This window comes from Chelonia mydas, chromosome 7, assembly GCF_015237465.2.
Source record: "Chelonia mydas isolate rCheMyd1 chromosome 7, rCheMyd1.pri.v2, whole genome shotgun sequence".
NCBI lineage: Eukaryota > Metazoa > Chordata > Testudines > Cheloniidae > Chelonia > Chelonia mydas.
Window position 1 is genome coordinate 11,170,106 of NC_057853.1, and position 19,447 is coordinate 11,189,552.

At 41.4% G+C, this 19,447-nt stretch overlaps 1 long non-coding RNA gene across 1 annotated transcript in view; it reads left to right on the forward strand.

Moving 5' to 3' along the window:
• The first annotated feature begins 8,128 nt into the window (after window positions 1–8,128).
• LOC122466605 overlaps window positions 8,129–19,447 on the forward strand; it is a 164,234-nt gene continuing 152,915 nt past the window's right edge. The window contains exon 1 of the long non-coding RNA XR_006292248.1: window positions 8,129–8,182. This is a non-coding gene — a long non-coding RNA (uncharacterized LOC122466605). The remainder of the gene's footprint in view (window positions 8,183–19,447) is intronic.

Below are 19,447 nucleotides of genomic sequence, written 5' to 3' on the forward strand. Positions count from 1 at the left end.
CTCTCCTTGACACTCAGTGTGTAGGCTTGCACTTTGCTTGCTCTTCTCCATTTTCCATTGCATTGTAAATCTTCATTTGTAGGAAGTTGCTATAAATCAGGAAGGCAAACATAAGACAAATTAGCCATACCAGGCTGTAGACATGCTGTAGGAAGATTTCATGATACATTTCTCACATACAATGTTGCTCCACCAGTGCTTCCATCAGATCTAACTCTCAGAATGAAGACCAATGAATAATGGCTTAGCCCAGCAATAAATACATAATGCAACATCACCTTTGAACTTTGTAGCTGACGCTGAGGTCAAAGATTATATGGGTTGTAATCATGATTTATGTTTTCAGTCTCTTTGCATTTTTCAGGTAATCTTTGCCTGTCTTTTGGTTTGATCTGAATTATTTAATTATTCTATTTCTTATAGTAAGCCACAACAATATGCCAATGTCTCTTATATTGTACAAAGTACAATTTTCTGTGCAGTTTAATTTTTAAAATATTTTTCTATGCATATGACTTATTCTTTCCAGTTAGGTCAATTTACTTTGCTAACTTATTGTAAAAATATTATTCCAAATAAACAGATAAAAGGTGTCCATGGGGTTTATTTTCAAGGAATGCCACGTGGTGGTAGTTAAAAAAATCCTGCTTTATTAATGTCAGCAGACTTAGCAATCACGCATCTTTTCCATTATTAGAAATGTGAACTTGTTTCCTAATTGCTACGCTTTGGAAATCATAATATCAACGCAGCTTGATAGCCTCTTAATTCCTTTCTATCACACTGGTTGATCAGAACTTAGGTTTAACTGATGAATGGTGACTATGTATCCCAGATTGCTTTCAAGCTTGACACTTGAAAGTACCTCAGTCAATCTTTTAGCATAACTTGACGCTACACTTCGATACTGCCAAATATTTGCTTCGTACATTGCCTCTATTAATTCTTTGGCTTTGTGCCTCGGTTGGAGCAGTGTGCAGTACGGAAGAGCATTCAGAAATAACGCTGAGAGAAAATGGTGTCTATTGCTGAAGTCTACTATTTAATCTCTTCGGCTAATGCGTGATCCCTTCATAGCAGCCAGAGAAAGTTTAACTGGCTCCCTTACACAAAGCCAAATCTACTGCTTCCCTCTCCTCCCCTCTCAGCCCAAGCCTGAGTCGCCAGCCTTCATGCAGGGGATCTTGCCTTTAGGTGTGAAGCAAGAGCAAAGCGACTTTGCAAATATTCCAGCTGCAAGGCTGTAGGTGTAAGTCTTGCTTCTGCTCCGTCCCCTCTCCCTAGGGTCACTGGCGGATAGTTCTGTGTAGCGGTGGATACTCCAGGCCCCACCTCCATTCCTTTAAGTAATCTTAAGCACACTTTTCTAGTGCTGTACTCTGCAGTGATAGCTGGGAGACCAGGCTCTGAGTTCTTTGGTTCCTGGGCCAGGCGGGAATGCTTGAGCTCTCCAAGAAGGGGGAATTTGTTTTCTATCTTTCAGCAACTGAATCAACAACGAGAGTGGCAAAATGAGCTCCCTCCTGGGGCTATGTTAGAGCAATGCATCTGTTCTGCATGTGGGTGGGTAGCCAGAATATCCAGTCTCCCTCTTGTTTTGCTCTATTGTTGCTCCTCTCAGCAGTATGTATGTCAACAAGCCAGCCCCTCTAATTTCCAACATGAGTTTTACCAGCTGTGTGTTTATGACAGTTTTTTGAACATTTCACATTTACATTGTTAAACATTTGTACTTGGGGCCAGGTTTTAAGGGAGCATGGAACATAGGAATTGCCAGGCTGGTTCGGTTGTTTGGTTCATCTAGTCTGGTGACTGCTGCAGACATTGGCTGGGATTAGATGCTTTGGGGTTAGCACATCAACAGGAAGCAGGCAGTCATAAGGTGGGTAATGATGGCATCCTCTGCCCATAGGGGGAAGTTTCTTCCTTACTTTTCAGTTTGAGGTCAATTTATGCCCTGAAGCATGAGGGTTTATATTCCTCTGGGAACAGGCAAGCCCTCACCTTGCAGAGAGGAAGCTAAGGAGCTCTTCTGGACTCAGCCAGCTCTAACTAGACAAACCTGCAAGGCTTGCTCTGCCTGGAGGGAGGATGCTTAAAAGGGGCAAGCACTGCCCTCCACCCCCAGGAGTACTTAGGGGAAGGCCGCTCTGTCTTGGAGATAGCTGGCTATGGGGCTAGATCAGCAAAGAGGAAGAGAGTTGTGGCCCCTGCCATTAGTGAGATTGTAGTAATCAGGTATAGAGCAGGGATATTAAAAAGAGGGAGTCTAAAGACAGATGCTAGTCCTGATCAAAGCCTACAGAGGAGCTGACCCCCAAAGGGGTGGCTGAGAGACTGCCTAAGAGACTGAACACCCTTTTGCTTGGTTTGGAGAAACTCTTGTATATCACAAGCAGAAGAAGGATTCAGCAAATGCCAGACAAGAGAAGCCCGCACAAATTGTGGCCTGGTGGAGACCCAAGGGATTCTCTCCCCTGCACCCTTTCATCTAAAGTAACTGTGGATATTTTCATTGTCCATATACATGTCCAATCCTTTTTTGAATGTTGCCAAGCTCTTGGCCTCAATAATACTTTGTACAAAGAGTTCCACTAGCTAATTGTGCACTATGAATAAACACAATTCCTCTTATCAGTTTTAAATTTGATGCCTTTCACTTTAAACTTACAAATCCCTTGGTAAATAAGTTATATGGGTTGTCAGTGATATTTCAATCCAAAACAGAGAAATTAAATGAAATACACCGAGTTGAATTTTCTTCCAGTTTCACTTGTGCAATTGGATCAAAATCAATAGGGTTAGACATATGTCTAACTGGGGTCTGAAATTTGGCCCATTTGAAGACAACCGCAGAGGTACAAGCTCTGGTAAAACTTAACCCATTCTAACTGTATACAGTTAACAACAGAGTGTAATTGCAAGGAATAGTATTTGGCTTGGACTACTATATTCTGGCCCCAGGGCACTGTGGCAGATGTAGCATAGGGTCTAATAAACTATAAGTCCCTGATGCCAGTATTGCTATATAAGAAGAGTAATAATAACACAATCCGAGAGTGAAAACATCCATCAAAGGCTGACAAACCTCTGGTATAGATTTTATTTTATTTTTATATTTCTAAAGAAGCTAGTTAATTCTGATGGAACTGCTAATAAAATTTCTGTGGTGGTCTGAATGAAACATCATTTTGTGCTTATTACTTCTTTCATGCGAAGTTATTGTTAAGAAACAAGCATTTTAGTGTTGCTGAAATTACAAAAAGTAAATAGTAATATGCAGTCTGATAAATCATGGGCACAATAGCTGTGTTCAGACAGGGACTTATACTCCAAGTCATTGTGGAGAGTGAATATACATATGTTTATTTTTAGCATACAGGCTGTGCCTTTTTTTAATACACCAAGAAAACTTAGTAAACAAATGACTTTTATTTCAGATTGTGGGTGGCCCAGTTGCAGATGTGTGATGGTGTTTTTCTTTTAAAGCACCATAAAAAAAGTATGGATTCTGGTGCATAAGCTTAAACTTGATTTTTATGCCAATAAAACAACTCATGAGTAAAATTAAGCTCATACATATTTTGTTTGCTACTGTCATCTTAGGGGCTGGGTTAAGATTCCTTTGAAAATTTATCCCAAGGAGCAATAATGCAACAAAATTTGGTTTAGAGTTTCCAGCACAGGGAGAAGTTACAAGTAGAATTGTGAGTTTCCTTCCGTAGGAGTGTTTATTGCTTGATCACCCTAACTTGTATTACGCAGAATACTATTATTATTTACATTGTACCTCCTTGCTGGAAGAAAGGTTTAAAATAGAGTGCGAGACAGCAAGAGAGAGAGAGTGAGCGAGAGAGAGCCCTTGATGAAATCAAGATGTGGATTCAAGTTCAGATTTCAAAGACCCACAACATTGGGATTGTTCAAAATCTTGAATTTGTCATCAAGCATGTGGCTGGTGCTTACATAAGTCAGTGAGAACTGCATATTAATTATTATTTAAATTATGGCAGCACCACAGAGTGCTAAGGCACTTTCCAAACACAGAGGAGGACACAACCTTTGTTGCTGCTGAACATGTGTGGTCTAATCTGACCTGTCTATTGTTAAACTGAATTTCTTTTGTCAAAAATAGGTTCCTTATGTCTCTTACCAGATATTATATTTGTGGCCAAAACACACACACTCACTTTTCCCCAAATGGTGAATATGTTCACAATTTCCAGGCAATGAGGGTTTGCTTAATGTTGCATTGTTCAGCTGGAATAGCTAATATATTAGACATTTCCCCAAAGGACTGTTGTGGTCTTTAATTAACTTCTTTCCCATAGGCCTGCAATATAGCATCGTACAATATTTGGTCACTTCCATAGCTTGCCCTTCTACTCATATGTAGGACTTATTGGTTCTCATTTCCTGGGGGAGTGTTATGAGCACAGAGAGGAAGGATTCATCAAAGGAGAAGTTAATTGTGTTCAAGCTCTGTGTGTATGTGAGAAAGAAAGAGAAAAACTCCATCCCATTGTGCCTCTGTTGTGAGATAGGCAGTGAACCTGTGTATTTGACTTATCGACCCAGTAAAGCAGCAGAGATGTTACCTGGTACACAGAAAGGGCAACCACATCACAACAAAAGTATGTGAGAAAAGACTATGATAACTCAGCCTAGAAATGATCCACAAGTCTAACTGACACCAAAGCAAGACACAGTGAAGCAGGTTGTGCTAATTTGTGGCAGCTACTTTACTTTATAGTGTACAGTCAGGGACCACCTCCTGTATTGTATTGTGTAAATTAACAAACAGCAGAAATATACAGTCATAACCATACAGCGATTTGTCTTCAAACCAAGTATAGAACAAAAGCGTTAAGATCTATTAGCTTTGCCTCCTTTAGGCACTGACCCTGCAAGATCCTGAGCCCTGTCAACTCCCACAGTCTTTGGCTGGTGTTGAGGATGCTCGGCGTCTTTCAGGATCAGGTCCTTATTCAGGGAGGATGAAATCCTGCTCCCTTGCCCCGCCAAGCATGGCCAAAATTGAGCAAACCACCCTCGTTCTGCTGTGTATAGGAGCCAAGACTGGGCAGCTCATGTGTGGGGACTTCAGCCTCTTTTGTGTATTGTGCTGCCACAGAGTAGAGTATGTCTACATCTGGAAGTGGGGGAAGGTGGGCAGGCTCGGGAAGCTGTTATGGCATGGTCAGAGCATCCATGGGCATGACCCCTGTATGGGAGTGTCTGTATGGGACTGAGCTTACTAACTACCATCCATTGTTGTGAGTGCTCCAGGACTTACCTGCATGGCTCACTCACGCAACATCTATTTACTTAGGCTTGGTGCAGGGACATGAATTCCCAAGTGAATAATCATGTGAGAAATAGCCGCTGTTTCAGAGCCAGATTTGCAATATCCTTCTCATTTGAGATGCCCCTGGTGCTTACAGGGCATTTTCATGGAAATATCTCCAGCCATGTGGTGCTCGTCATTTTCTATTCCAATGTGGTCCATTGGGGCTTTGTGAAACTCTGTGGGTTCAGTTCCTTGGGAGGTTTGCAGGAACCTTTCTTCCAATTTCAGTCCATGTGAGCTTGCACCTGGACTTTCATAGACACACAGACTCTGAGGTCAGAAGGGACCATCATGATCAGCCAATCTGACCTCCTGCACATTGCAGGCCACAGAACCTCAGCCACCTATTCCTGTAATAGACCCCTAGCCTGTGACTGAGTTACTGAAGTCATCAAATCATGATTTAAAGACTTCAAGTTACAGACAATCCACTATTTACCCTAGTTTAAACCTAAAAGTGACTCGTGCCTCATGCATCCGAGGAAGGCAAAAATCCCCTAGGGTCTCTGCCAATCTGATTTTGGGGAAAATGCCTTCCCAACCCCAAATATGGAGTTAACCCTGAGCACTTTGCTTTGCAGGTTTAAATGAACCCAAAAAACGTATGCAACTCAACCAAAACTGCCAGTTTTTGTCTTGATTAGAGTCAAAAGAACGCAAAGCCCCAGTCAAGGATAAAGACATCACTGGGATAGACACTGTTCCGCTATTCACTGAATCAAAGAGACGGTCGTTGCCTCAACAGCTTAAATCTAAGGCCCAGATCCTGCAAAAACATATGCAAGTACTTAACTTTACTATGGAATCAATGGGACTGCTCCTGATCATAAGTTAAGCATGTCTGCAAATGTTAACAAGGATTGGTGCTTAAGTAATGCATATACCATGAATATCACCATTGCAGGGCCAGTAGTGAAGATTACATTTACATAAAAATACAGCTGCTTTTGAAAGTGTAAAAATGTATCCTTTTACGTTTTCACATGTTGATGCATGCCTCGTGCTCCCGTTATGTCAGTCACACTGCAAATTGTTACTGCTGTAACGTAACAAGATGTGACTGACGTTGTGCAACACAGTGCAACCAAAGCTGCCACAGGAATTTTCGCTGAGAATATCCTCAAAAAATCGATAGATATGGTTTTTTGAAAACAGGGACGCTGGTGATTTTTTAAATAACTAAATTATCTTTCTCTAAGTGGTTATTGCACAACCCCTCCCACATATACCTAGCAGATCTGATTTTTTTTTGTACATATACACACAAAAATAGATCCAAATTCTATTAAGGTTTCTCCTTAAAGATACCATCTGTCATTAAATTCTTGATTCTGCAAGTGCCTATCTTTAGGCCTGTGAGAAGCTCCACTGAAGTCATGTACTAGTAGTTCATGTACATGCACTTGAAGTCATGTATATGCGTGAAAGTGTTTGCATGCACAGTAGGTCTTGATTGACTGACATTAAGGACGATAATTTGTGTCCACTAGCTTTCTGTGCTATTGTGAATGTATTATTCATATTGCAGTAGCACTTAGAATTTCCAGTCACAGACCATGACCCCATGTGCTAGCTGCTGTACAAACTCTGAGCAAAAAGATGGCCCATTCTCCTAAGAGCTTACAATCTAAATAACGCCAGACTATTAAAAGGAACCCTACCAAGTTACTAATAGCCAAGACACTGGCTAACATCAATATTGTTATAAAAATGCAGCCTTGTGTTTAAATCTCACGTTGATGCGGACATGTCTTTTTAAGGCCACGTTTAATAAAGTTTGCAACTGTGCTCTGTTACCGCCAAGCCAGGCAGGAGAACGAGCTGAAGTTAACAAACCCTGAGCTGGTATGCTAGAAGCACCACACTGGCCACTGAAAGAACACAGCTGGTGCACGGCAGGGCAGGAAACCTGCAGGAAGAAAAGTGCAGTGGTTTATGCCCTAGCTGGAGAACCTGGTTCCATTTATGGCTCTTCCCAGACTTCCTAGGTGACCGGGGGTAAGTCATTTAGCCCGTCTATGCCTCAGTTCCCTCTATGTAAAATGGGGGTAATTGTGCTGCCCTGCCGTACAGGGGTGTTGTGAGGATGGATATCTTAAAGACTGAAGTACTCGGATACCATGATAATGGGGGCCATATAAGTACCTAAGTTATACAGAGAGGAAAATACTACCTGTGTCATCTAAGGGTGGAGAGTGAATACAAATAATCAATAGACTGAACAATAAGATAGACTGTGCAAAGTCCATAAAACAAACTGCTATTGGAAAATGGTTTTCACCAGCCCAGATAAACTATCCTCTATCCCACAAATAAAGCCCTCTCTGCTAATTCATGCTGACTGACTTCTAGCCTAGGGTTGTTCATTAAACCACATCAACACCTGGTGCTAAGGGTGATTCCTAGCTCAAGTGGACACAATTACGCTTGCTCATATCAAGTTAGCACAGTAAAAGTAACAGTGTAGCAGAGGCAGCCGCAACAGCACAGGCTAACTGTCTCACGTATGTACCCCAGGGGTCCAGAGGATTTGTACTTGGGGCACTTAGCCTGTACCACTGCCCTCAGTGCCCATGTTGCCATGGCTACTCTACTACTTTAAGTGTGCTGACTTGGTGAGAACAAGCAAGAGTGTGTCTATCGGGGCTAGGAGCGGCACCCCCGGCACCAAGGGTAGACTACCCACAGATCTCTAGGCTCCACCCCCCCCCCCCCAATTGGTTCAATCAGCTTAAGTTTGTTTGAGGGAGGGGCTTCTTCTATAAATGGCTTGTCCTCCATGTTGGTTTTTCTACACAAGCCCAACAGTGCCCCTGGTGCAGAGTGGAACTGGTAAGGATTAAACAAGCAAAACCTAATAAATAGAGTAGGGGAAGCAATGTCATAAATTGGGATGGAGTGATCACACCCTCTTACTCTTAGTAAAAAAGAAATAAGGAGGGAAGGGAGTCTCCCCCCGCTTGTACTCCTTGGGATTGTCTGGGGCAGGGGAATTGCAGGTCATCTAGTCACAGATATAAATGATTAATATTAGAAACCTGAAATGATGGTTTCCAAACGAAACTATTCAGCTATTATAATGCTATTTACAAATTTGTGTTTTGTGTCTGTGATGGCTTTTACTTTCTGCTTGTTAGGGATGTTTTTTCAGCTTTCTTAAATTTCAAATCTGAGTGGATTTATGCCCCGCTCCCCCCCGCCCTGTTCTTTTCTTCCCCAAAACAAAAGAAGTGAATTAAATCCTTGTTTGGTTGAAATTTAAAACTTTGTAGATGGGCTCCCCCACATGTGATTAATTTTGTAAAGTTTTTCTTAACCAGTTGTCTGTTCTGCTGCTGCTGTAGAACCAATAGAGGATTTCAGACTTGTGTTTGTTGCTGAGGATTTTGTTAAGAATAAAATTAAAATAGTTTTTTTTAAATTAAAAGTAACGTCAGAGCTCCAACGTGAATTTTAGTTTACGGGGCTCCATAAATATGTTGTGATTAATATTTATATAATTAAAGTATAGGTGAATAGAAACTGATAAATGCTCTGATCAAATGTCTGATTGGTTAAGTTAAGAAACAAATTTATTAATAAATACCAGGTTCTGCACCTTGACATTCATTTAGCCATTCACTCTAGGTGAAATCCTCTCTGTCAAGAGTTTTGTCTGAGGAAGGACCTTACAATTTGCTCAGCTGTTTCTGACTGCATAAAGTGATTCAAACCTAGAAATAATATTTTCAAGCACAGTATAGTTGGGAATAACTCTTAGCTCTGTTGTAAAACTTAGCCCCTATACACTTTACAGCAAAGAGATTTTCTACTAATTAAACAAGAGTTTAGCAGGATATTTTAAAAATGATTTGGACAGTTATAGAGACAATATAATCAGGAGTTACGGTAGTTAATATTAAACAATTTGGGAAGGGATATCAACTCACCGGCTTCAAGGCATAAAACAAACTCTACTTCTAAGAGATAAGGAGGAAACTTTCCTAGAGGGCTCGTTATCCACTACCCACCTACTTCACCTTTCATTGAAGCATCCAGTAGCAGAGACAGGATACTGGACTAGATTGACCTTAGGTTTGATCTGCTCTGGCTGCTCCTAAGTACTTTGTTACAGGTATGTCAGAAATATTGAAGTCAGTGAGCAAAATGATGCAACAAAGCCAATGAATCAAGCGGTAAAACAATTTTTGTTATATTCTTATTTAGGATTGGAAATAAAGATCCATGCTGTATTTATAAGATCAGTAAAGATACTGTCTCCTAATGCTGTTTGCAATTAGCCTTGATTAATATAGTTTGTGATGACCTGGTAACAGGCAATAAAGAAATGTCCTGGATGGTAACTCCTTCTTCAGCTTCATTGACTGTATAAGATGTTACTAATGAGGCTGCAGTCTCAGGTGGAATTAGGTGCAGCTGATCTTGAGTGGCTGTGTTCATTCATGGAGAGGAGGACTCAAAAGGTGGTAGGGATTGTTTTAAATTTTCATGCAGAGATCTCCCATTTTGGTTGATGCAGCGATCTATCCTGTCTTCATGCCGATGATACATAGTGATGCCTTTTTTCCCTCCCCCAAATGAGCCATTATAGATTATCCCTTGGCTACTAGACCAGCTAGGTGGCATTTATATTTGGTTGAACAGAGGTTGCATAGGTTACAAATGTTTATGTCCTGCCTTAAGTGCAGGGGACTGGACTAGATGATCTCTCAAGGTCTCTTCCAGTTCTATGATTCTATATGCAAGCACAGAGCATGAAGAATATTAAGAATAGGCTTTCCTCAATTTGTTGGACAGGGTGTGTGCCACAGAACTCATTGTGAAGCAGAAGTAACCTCCAGAAGAGCAAGCACACTACATTCTGTCTGAACTATTCTGCTTAAGCCATCTTTATGGCATTGGTATCCACTCAGGGTGTTAAACTGGCTCTTGATACACAGGCATAAAATAGGGATGGTATGTGAGGGAAGACTGCGGGGGGGGGGGAGCAAGTTGACAAAAGAAAAAAGAGAGAGTGTGGTCTGTTGTGTGTGTAATGAAATAGTTAAATCAGTTCCACGGCCAGCAAATGGAATTCTGCAGTAGGAGTGGATACTGTAGAAGTGGAAATACAGACAGTGGCACATATTTATTGCTGAAATCCCTATAGGACTCATTAAAACATACAGCAAATTTCTCCTTGGCTTATTGGAGTATCTGCTGCTGAGTACCACAGAATATCATTGCTTGGACAGTCACCAGGGCAAACCCACCTTTGACCACTGCAGTTTTACTAACTGATTTTTAACACCTACTTGGCAGAGTTTGCCGCTGGCCAAGCTTAAAGTCCCAATGGAGATAAATTATTTAATATTTTCCTTCCCCTGCTGGAGATTTATGGCTCTTGGTGGGAAAAATACTCTGGGCTTTGGAGTATGATGCCAAGTATCAGTTCTACAAAGATCCGTTACCAGGAGGAAAATTCATGCTGTGGTGCAAATAATGCTCAGAATCTGGGGCTGCACATGTGCCCGTCTGCAGCTAAAATTCCCTGAAGAGGCTGGCAGTTTAGCTTCTACTGTCCTGTCGCAGTTTGTTCTTTCTGCTACTGCCGCTTCACTGACTATGCTGTGATCCTTCTGAAAGAATAAGAGACGGTCAAACCCATTTTTCCAGATTTACAGCTCACTCCAAAATGTTGATTCTAAATTTAGAACCCACCTGAAAATTACAAAAGTCTAGAGTAAGGCCCCTGTCTTGCAAAGATACTTGTACATGTTTAGCTTTGTGCACCGTGAGCTTTCCCCGTTGATTTCAATAGTGCTATTCATAGTATGTTAATTTAAGTATCTTTGAAGGATAAGGGCCTGAAGGAGAATTCAAATCATTTGAAGTTTGTGTTCTTTGGCACCTGCAAAATATGAATTCTAGGCTACTGCATGTTGTTTTTTTTTTTAAAATTTATTCTGCAGTAGACATCAAGAAATGGCAAGAATTATTTTCAAACAAAAACTTCATTAGTGCTTGTGTACATGATTCCACAGTCTGGACTTCGGGGCTGTGAATTGTAGAGAGCTCTAACTGCCCTGCGTCAACCCCGCTGGCACAAACTAAAAGGTACCTAGTTTTCTTAATGTAGTCCTGTTTGAAATGGGACTACGTCAGTGAGAACTAAGTATCTTTTGGTTTGTGTCTATGCGGGTCAGTTAGAGTGCAACACTTTATAGGGCTCTACAATTCACACCTCCCTAGTCTGCACCATGGCATCGTGTAGACAAGCAGTTAGACATTGGCGTGTGTTTATTAAGCCTCCTCTGGGAAAACAAATTAAGGGAAAATGTTCCAAACTTTTACCAAATCCAAAGCTTTTAAAGAAAGAAGCCCTATAGGTTGTGTGAGAAGCAAATCTGCACCAGTTTCTCCCATCCCTAAATCTATTAAATAAAATTGCAACTCTTTGGGGGTGGAATGAGGGAACATGGGTCAAGGTTTTCAAGTGCTCAGCATCTGCCATTGGGATCATATTTTCAAAAGTGCTCAGCACCCAGCATTTCCCAATATGACACTTTTGGCACTGAACATTTTGAAAATATGGTCACTTATTTTGGTGCCTAAATGGGAAGCTGAACTCTCTCTAAAAAGCAGACCTAGAATATAGGTATTAAGGTTTTGGAAAAATCTGGTCATTGGAGACTCCCCGCCTCTAAAATGCAGCCCCCCCCAACCTCTCTTCCTGTGACTGTTCTTTCATCAAATCTTTAAAAAAAAAAAAAAGTCTGTCAAGTCTAGTGAAATAGAAAAGTCAGAGTTGTGTTAGCTTGGATTTCCCCCAAAGAAATGAGAAACAACTGCAAACCAAGCATTCGAGGATGAGGTAGTAACACAGAGAATGCCAATGGCCAGGAGCAAGGGTCTGCAATAATTATTATAGATTTTTTTTCAGAAGATCCTGTGGCACCATGTAAGGTGCATCTAGAATCTGTCAGATGTAATGATCATGTGGGGTGTGTGTGTGTGTGTCAACTAGACCTCAGGATGAGTAATAAAACTATAACAACCTCACAGTAGAGGAAGAATGGCCAATTTGTAAAATCTGTTAGGAGGAGAGTGAGGATTCTCTTGATAAACAAAATGGAAAATAAAAAGAAAAGGAGTACTTGTGGCACCTTAGAGACTAACCAATTTATTTGAGCATAAGCTTTCGTGAGCTACAGCTCACTTCATCCAATGGAATTGGATGAAGTGAGCTGTAGCTCACGAAAGCTTATGCTCAAATAAATTGGTTAGTCTCTAAGGTGCCACAAGTACTCCTTTTCTTTTTGCAAATACAGACTAACACGGCTGTTACTCTGAAACCTGTCAAAATGGAAAGTGACAGGGAAGACGCATGGCAACATCTCATAGAAATGTAGTAGTGGAATCAAGTCCAGCTCCTGCACTGAGGCAGGACCAAGTAAACCTTGACCATTCTTGATCGGTGTTTGTCTAACCTCTTCTTAAAAACCTCCAGTGATTGGGATTCCACAGCCTCCCTTGGAAGCCAATTCCAGAGCTTATCTATCCTTATAACAGGAAAATTTTTCCTAATATCTAACCTAAATCTCCCTTGCTTCAGATGAGGCTCATTACTTCTTGTCCTACCTTCAGTGGACATGGAGAACAATTAATCATTGTCCCCTTTATAACAGCCCTTGACATATTTGGTAAATCATGAAGAGGACAGGTCATTGATTCAGAACAATCTGGGTTGCTTGGTAAACTGGGGGCAAGCAAACAATATGTGTTTTCATACAGCTAAATGTAAATGAATGGGAACAAAGAATGTTGGCCATACTTACAGGATGGGGCACTATATCCTGGGAAGCAATGACTCTAAAAAAATTTTGGGGATCAGGAGGATAATCAGCTGAACATGCGACACTGTGGCCAGAAGAGCTCAAGAGCTCCTGGGATGCATAAATAGGGCCCTTTTGGGTAGGCGTTGAGAGGTTATTTTATCTCTGTATTTGGGACTGGTGTGATCACTGTTGGAATACTGTGTCCAGTTCTGGTGCCCACAGTTTGAGAAGGATGTTAATAAATTGGAGAGGATTCAGAGAAGAGCCACTAGAATGATTAAAGGAATAGAAAACATGACTTATAGTGATAGTCTCAAAGAGCTCAATCCATTTAGCTTAAAAAAGAGAAGGTTAAGAGGTGACTGATTAATCTGTAAGTAGCTACATGGGGAACAAATATTTAAAAATGGGCTCTTCAATCTAACAGAGAAAGGTATACCACGATCCAATGGCTGGAAGTTGAAGGTAGACAAATTCAGAATGGAACTGAGGTATCATTTTTTGACAGTCAGGGTAATAAACCATTGGAACAATTTACCAGGGGTTGTGGTGGATTCTCCATCATTGACAATTTTTAAATCAAGATGGGATGTTTTTCTAAAAGATCTGCTGTAGGAATTATTTTGGGGAACTTTTATGGCCTGTGTTATACAGGAGATCAGACTAGATGACCACAATGATCTCTTCTGGCCTTGGAATCTATGAATATTTGAAGACTTCTTATTAAGTCCCCCCCTCTTTTCTCAAGATTAAACATGCCCAGTTTTTTAAACCTTTCCTCATAGGTCAGATTTTCTAAACCTTTACCTTTTATCATTTTTTGTTGCTCTCTTCTAGACTTTGTCCAATTTATCCGCATATTTCCTAAACTGTGGTGTTTAGAATTGGACACAGTATTCCGGCTGAGGTCTCACCAGTGCTGAGTGGAGTAGCACAATTACCTCCCATGTCTTATATACAATACTCCTATCAACACGCCACATAATGATATTGCCCTTTCTTGCAGCTTCTTCACACTGTTGACTCATATTCAATTTGTGATCCATAAAAAAAAAACCTCAGATCTTTTTCAATAGCATTACTGCTTAGCTAGTTATTCCCCATTTTGTGTTGGTGCATTTTTCCTCCTAAGTGTAGTGCTTTGCACTTGTCTTTATTAAATTTCACCGTATTGAGTTCAGACCGATTCTCCAATTTGTCGAGGTTGTTGTGAATTCTAATTCTGTCCTCCAAAGTGCTAGCAACCCCTCTCAGTGTGGTGTCATCTGCACATTTTATAAGCCTACTCTTCACTCCGTCATCCAAATCACTAATGAAAATACTGAATAGTACTGGACCCAGGACTTGATCCCTGTGGGACCTCACTAGATATGCCTGCTGGTTTGACAGCAAACCATTGATACCTACCCTTTGAGTTTTGTCTTTCAACCAGTTTTGCACCCACCTTATAGTAATTTCATCTAGACCTCATTTTCCTAGTTTGCTTTTGAGAATGTCATGTGGGACTGTGTCAAAAGCCTTACTAAAATTAAGACATATCACATCTACTCCCCCCCTCAGATCCACTAGACTAGTAATCTGTCGAAGAAGTAAATGATGGTTTGGCACGATTTGTTTTTATATTCCTTATAATCTTGTTATCCTCTAACTGCTTACAAATTAATTATTTAATAATTTGTTCCAGTACCTTTCCAGGTATTGAAGTTAGGGTGACTGGTCTGTAATTTCCTGGTACCCCTTTGTTCACCTTTTTAAAGAAAGGTATTATTTTTGCCTTTCTCTCATCCTCTGGGACCTCACCAGTCGTCCATGAGTTCTCATAGATAATTGCTAATGATTTGAGATAGCATCATCTAGTTCCTTAACTACCCTAGGATGAATTTCATCAGGATGAATTCCATTTCATCATGAAAGCACATGGGGGTGGTAACAGAGAATGGAAGCAGGTTTATAGAGACATGTCAAAGTGGATGTGGTTATACATACGGTCATTGTTCAGTCACTGGAGAGAGAGAGGCTGACAAGCCAAAGAATATCCTTCTCCATTGTAAAGCACAGGGTGTGTTTGCACTGTCATTGAGTCTTTTCCTTTGGGACGCATGACATTACTCACACTTTCCTTATGTGCCAGGAAACAGAAACAGAGTCAATGGGCATATCATCTGCCTGTTGGAATATAACACATCCCATATGGTAAATGTAATGTGTGTAAATGGAAAAGAAGTTGGCTATCTTAGGCTATCTTAGGATATTTCCTTTATCAGAAGCTGGGGATAAGTGAAAGGATACAAAATGTTGGCATGAATCTGAATATCAAATTCAGATATGGATGAAATTTGGCAATTTCAGATGAAAATGAGCATTGGAAAAATCAAGTGTTTTTTGTTGTTTCTTATCTAGCTGCACAGTTATAGTTCTGAAAGAGCTGACTTTTGGATAAGAAAGAAATCAGGTGAAACATATTTATCCAAGATAAAATTCTCCCCCTGTGCTCATTCTATGGAGCACATTTAGCAGCTGTTTGGTCCTTACTAAATATGTCTGAAGCTTTGGCAATCTATCTTGTTGCGTCAAGATGGAGTGATGGAGCTCTATGAACAAATGTGGGAGGTGTGCTCAATTGGCATCTTGCAATCTTGTGAGCTTAGGTGAAAGCCCCAACCATTGAATACTAATGAATGTAGAGGTTACAGTCAAAAGACCGGTGTTCTGTTCCCAGCTTTGTCATTGACCTCCCTTGTGCAAGTCACTTCACCGTCTACCTCACTTTTCCCTCTCACGATTTGTCTATTTAGATTGTAAGCTCTTTGGGACAGAGACTGTCTCTCACCATGTGTGTGTACAGTGTGTGGCACCGTGGGGCTAAAATGTAAGTTGAGGCCTCTGGGGACGTCTAAAATACAAATAAGTAATAGTATAGTAATTCAAGAGGTTAGCAATAATATGTACAGACTTCTTTCCAGAACCATAACTCTTCTTCAGCTGCTGCTTCAACATGGGACTTTCATATTTGATCTGATTCCTTGTTCTCTGGTGACCAATCTGTTCAAATCATCATCATCATCACTTGAATTTCCAAAGAGGGATTTTCTTCTGATAGTGAGCTTGATGCATAGCAAGGCCTGCTTGGTTATCAACATAAACAGTTGTGCTGAGATTGATGTTGTCTGTGTTGGCTGACTGCAATTGAGATTGCCTGGCTTGTTACCCCTTCGCTGTGGCTTTTTTTTGGTTTTTTGTTTCAGGGAAGAAACGTACAGAGGATCAAATGAACATGTTTTCTAAATTCAGCACATTGCACCAAGGTCAACAATCTCTGCCAGTTCCCAATGTTACTGGTAGTTGCTGTGGAGCTTCTGCCTGCTCAGTGATTGAGTCTTTATACAGGCAGCAGCTAGATTATCTCTGGTTTGTTTGGAGAAGTACTTAAAAACACTGTGTAACAACAAATAAAAAGGCAAATCTTGGTTCTGTTGAAGTCAATGGCAAAACTCCTATTGACTTCACTGGGCCTACATGCGTATTCCTGCTCAGTTTTATTTATTTTTCTTGCCTTCTTAAAGTTGTCAGCTGTTTTTTGTAAGGTATTTCCTGTAACTTCCATACATTTTTCAGATCCAATCTGGGTGGGAACATTTCCATTCATTTGTTTGTGCGGTGTGTATGTGCAACGTGGCACAATTCTGGGCTCATAAGGAACCTGACAAGCTAGAGTCCAAAAAAAAAAGTGGTATATTTTGTTTCATTTTTTTTAACGTTACCCAGAAGACAGGAAATATTACTTCTGTGTTGTAAAGCCTCAATAATGTTTGCCTCAATAGCAATTTTTCTGTCAATAGTTTTTAAAAAACCCATGCTGCAGAGGTCTTTTGCTGCTCACAAGTATTGACTTTTGTTGCAGCCACATATGCCAGAGTATTTTATATTTCCACTTTCAGTCCTCCCTATGAGAGCCTTCAGTGAAGTGGGTCTTTCTCTGTATATTTCTGACTTGGAGTTATGTCAAATTGACTGACTTTTTTTTTTCTTTTAAGTGGAGGGTCTCCAGACATCCAAGCCATGGGCAGTTTCTTCACTGCCACCAAAAAAGAGTAGCTCAAGGGACCACTCTCCAAACTCTTGATGCCGACAATAAATAGACTATAAATACAGCTATTCTGACAGGATACCTTTCATTCATCTTTTGGACCATTTCCAACCCCCCCTCCCTGATTTAAACCACCGACTCTGCCTCTCCCTCATAGCAATGGTGTTGGCTATACCCAATCTTCAGATGGGCAGACAGCCTCCAAGCAGTTCCCTAATGACCTGCTGGCAGGCGCTAAAAGCTCTTATATAGCAGGATGATCTGCACCATCTCCCCAGAGGTCAGATCCATGATATAATGTGGTATATGTGTATAGATGCAGTTTCAAAAGTAGAATTTTGGCCCAATAGATCAGAACAGATTCCTAGTAGCTGGCGCTGTAACACTTTCCAAGACTATGCGACAAAAACTGATTGCTTTGGATGATTCAATGCTGGTAAAAATTTCCAAAAGGGCTCCTCTGTTTTGCATGAGATCATGTTCGTTTACATAATTTACTGTATTGCTTAATGTAATAGAGCTGGGGCAGTAAAGAGTGAGAGGACTTCAAATCATCTAATCCCCTGTGTAATACAGTTCTTTTTGCACATGTATTTTAATGCCTCAGGGTATGTCTACACTATGAAATTAGGTCAAATTTATAGAAGTCGATTTTTAGAAATTGATTTTATACAGTCAATTGCGTATATCCCCACTAAGCGCATTAAGTCTGGGCGGGGTGCATCCTCACTATTGTGGCTAGCATCGATTTACAGAGCGGTGTACTGTGGGTAGCTATCCCACAGTTCCTGCAGTCTCCGCTGCCCATTGGAATTCTGGGTTAAGCTCCCAATGCCTGAGGGGCAAAAACACTGTCGTGGGTGGTTTCGGGTACATGTTGTCAGTCGCCCCTCACTCTGTGAAAGCAACGGCAGACAATCGTTTCGCGCCTTTTTTCCTGAGTTACCCATGCAGATGCCATACCATGGCAAGCATGGAGCCCACTCAGCTCACCGTCACTGCTTCTGTTGTGAGCATTGTAAACACCTTGCACGTTATCCTGGAGAATCGGGCTAAGAGACGCTAGCACGAGGAGGATTTTGATGAGGACATGGACACAGATGTTCCTGAAAGCACGGGCTGTGGCAGTTGGGACATCATGGCAGCAGTGGGGCTGGTTGATACAGTGGAACGCCGATTCTGGGCTCAGCGAACAAACACAGACTGGTGGGACCGCATAGTGTTGCAGGTATGGGATGATTCATAGTGGCTGTGAAACTTTCGCGTGCGTAAGATCACTTTCCTGGAACTCTGTGAGTTGCTTTCCCCCACCCTGAAGTGCAGAAATACCAAGATGAGAGCTTCCCTGACAGTTGAGAAGCAAGTGGCGATAGCCCTGTGGAAGCTTGCAATGCCTGACTGCTACTAGTCAGTCGGGAATCAATTTGGAGTGGGAAAGTCTACTGTGGGGGCAGCTGTGATCCAAGTAGCAAATGCAATCACTGACATTCTGTTATCAAGGGTAGTGACTCTGGGAAATGTGCAGGTCATAGTGGATGGCTTTGCTGCAATGGGGTTCCCTAACTGTGGTGGGGCGATAGACGGAATGCATATCCCCATCTTGGCACCGGACCACCTGCCAACCAGTATGTGAACTGCAAGGGGTACTTCTCAATGGTGCTGCAAGCACTGGTGGATCACAAGGGGCATTTCACCGATATCAATGTGGGATGGCTGGGAAAGGTGCATGATGCTCTCATATTTAGGAATTCCGGGCTGTTCGAGCAGCTGCAAGAAGGGACTTACTTCCCAGACCAGAAAATTACCATTGGGGATATTGAAATGCCAATAGTTATCCTTGGGGACCCAGTCTACCCCTTACTCCCATGGCTCATGAAGCCTTACATGGGCAGCCTGGACAGTAGTAAGGAGCAGTTCAACTGTAGGCTGAGCAAGTGCAGAATGATGGACGTTTAAAAGCTCTCTGGCGTTGTTTTGCTGACTAGGTCAGACCTCAGCGCAACCAACATTCCCATTGTTATTGCTGCTTGCTGTGTGCTCCATAATATCTGTGAGAGTAAGGGGGAGACGTTTATGGCAGGGTGGGAGGTTGAGGCAAATTGCCTGGTGTCCAATTTTGAGCAGCCAGACACCAGGGTGATTAGAAGAGCACAGCAAGGCGTGCTGCGCATCAGAGAGGCTTTGAGAACCACT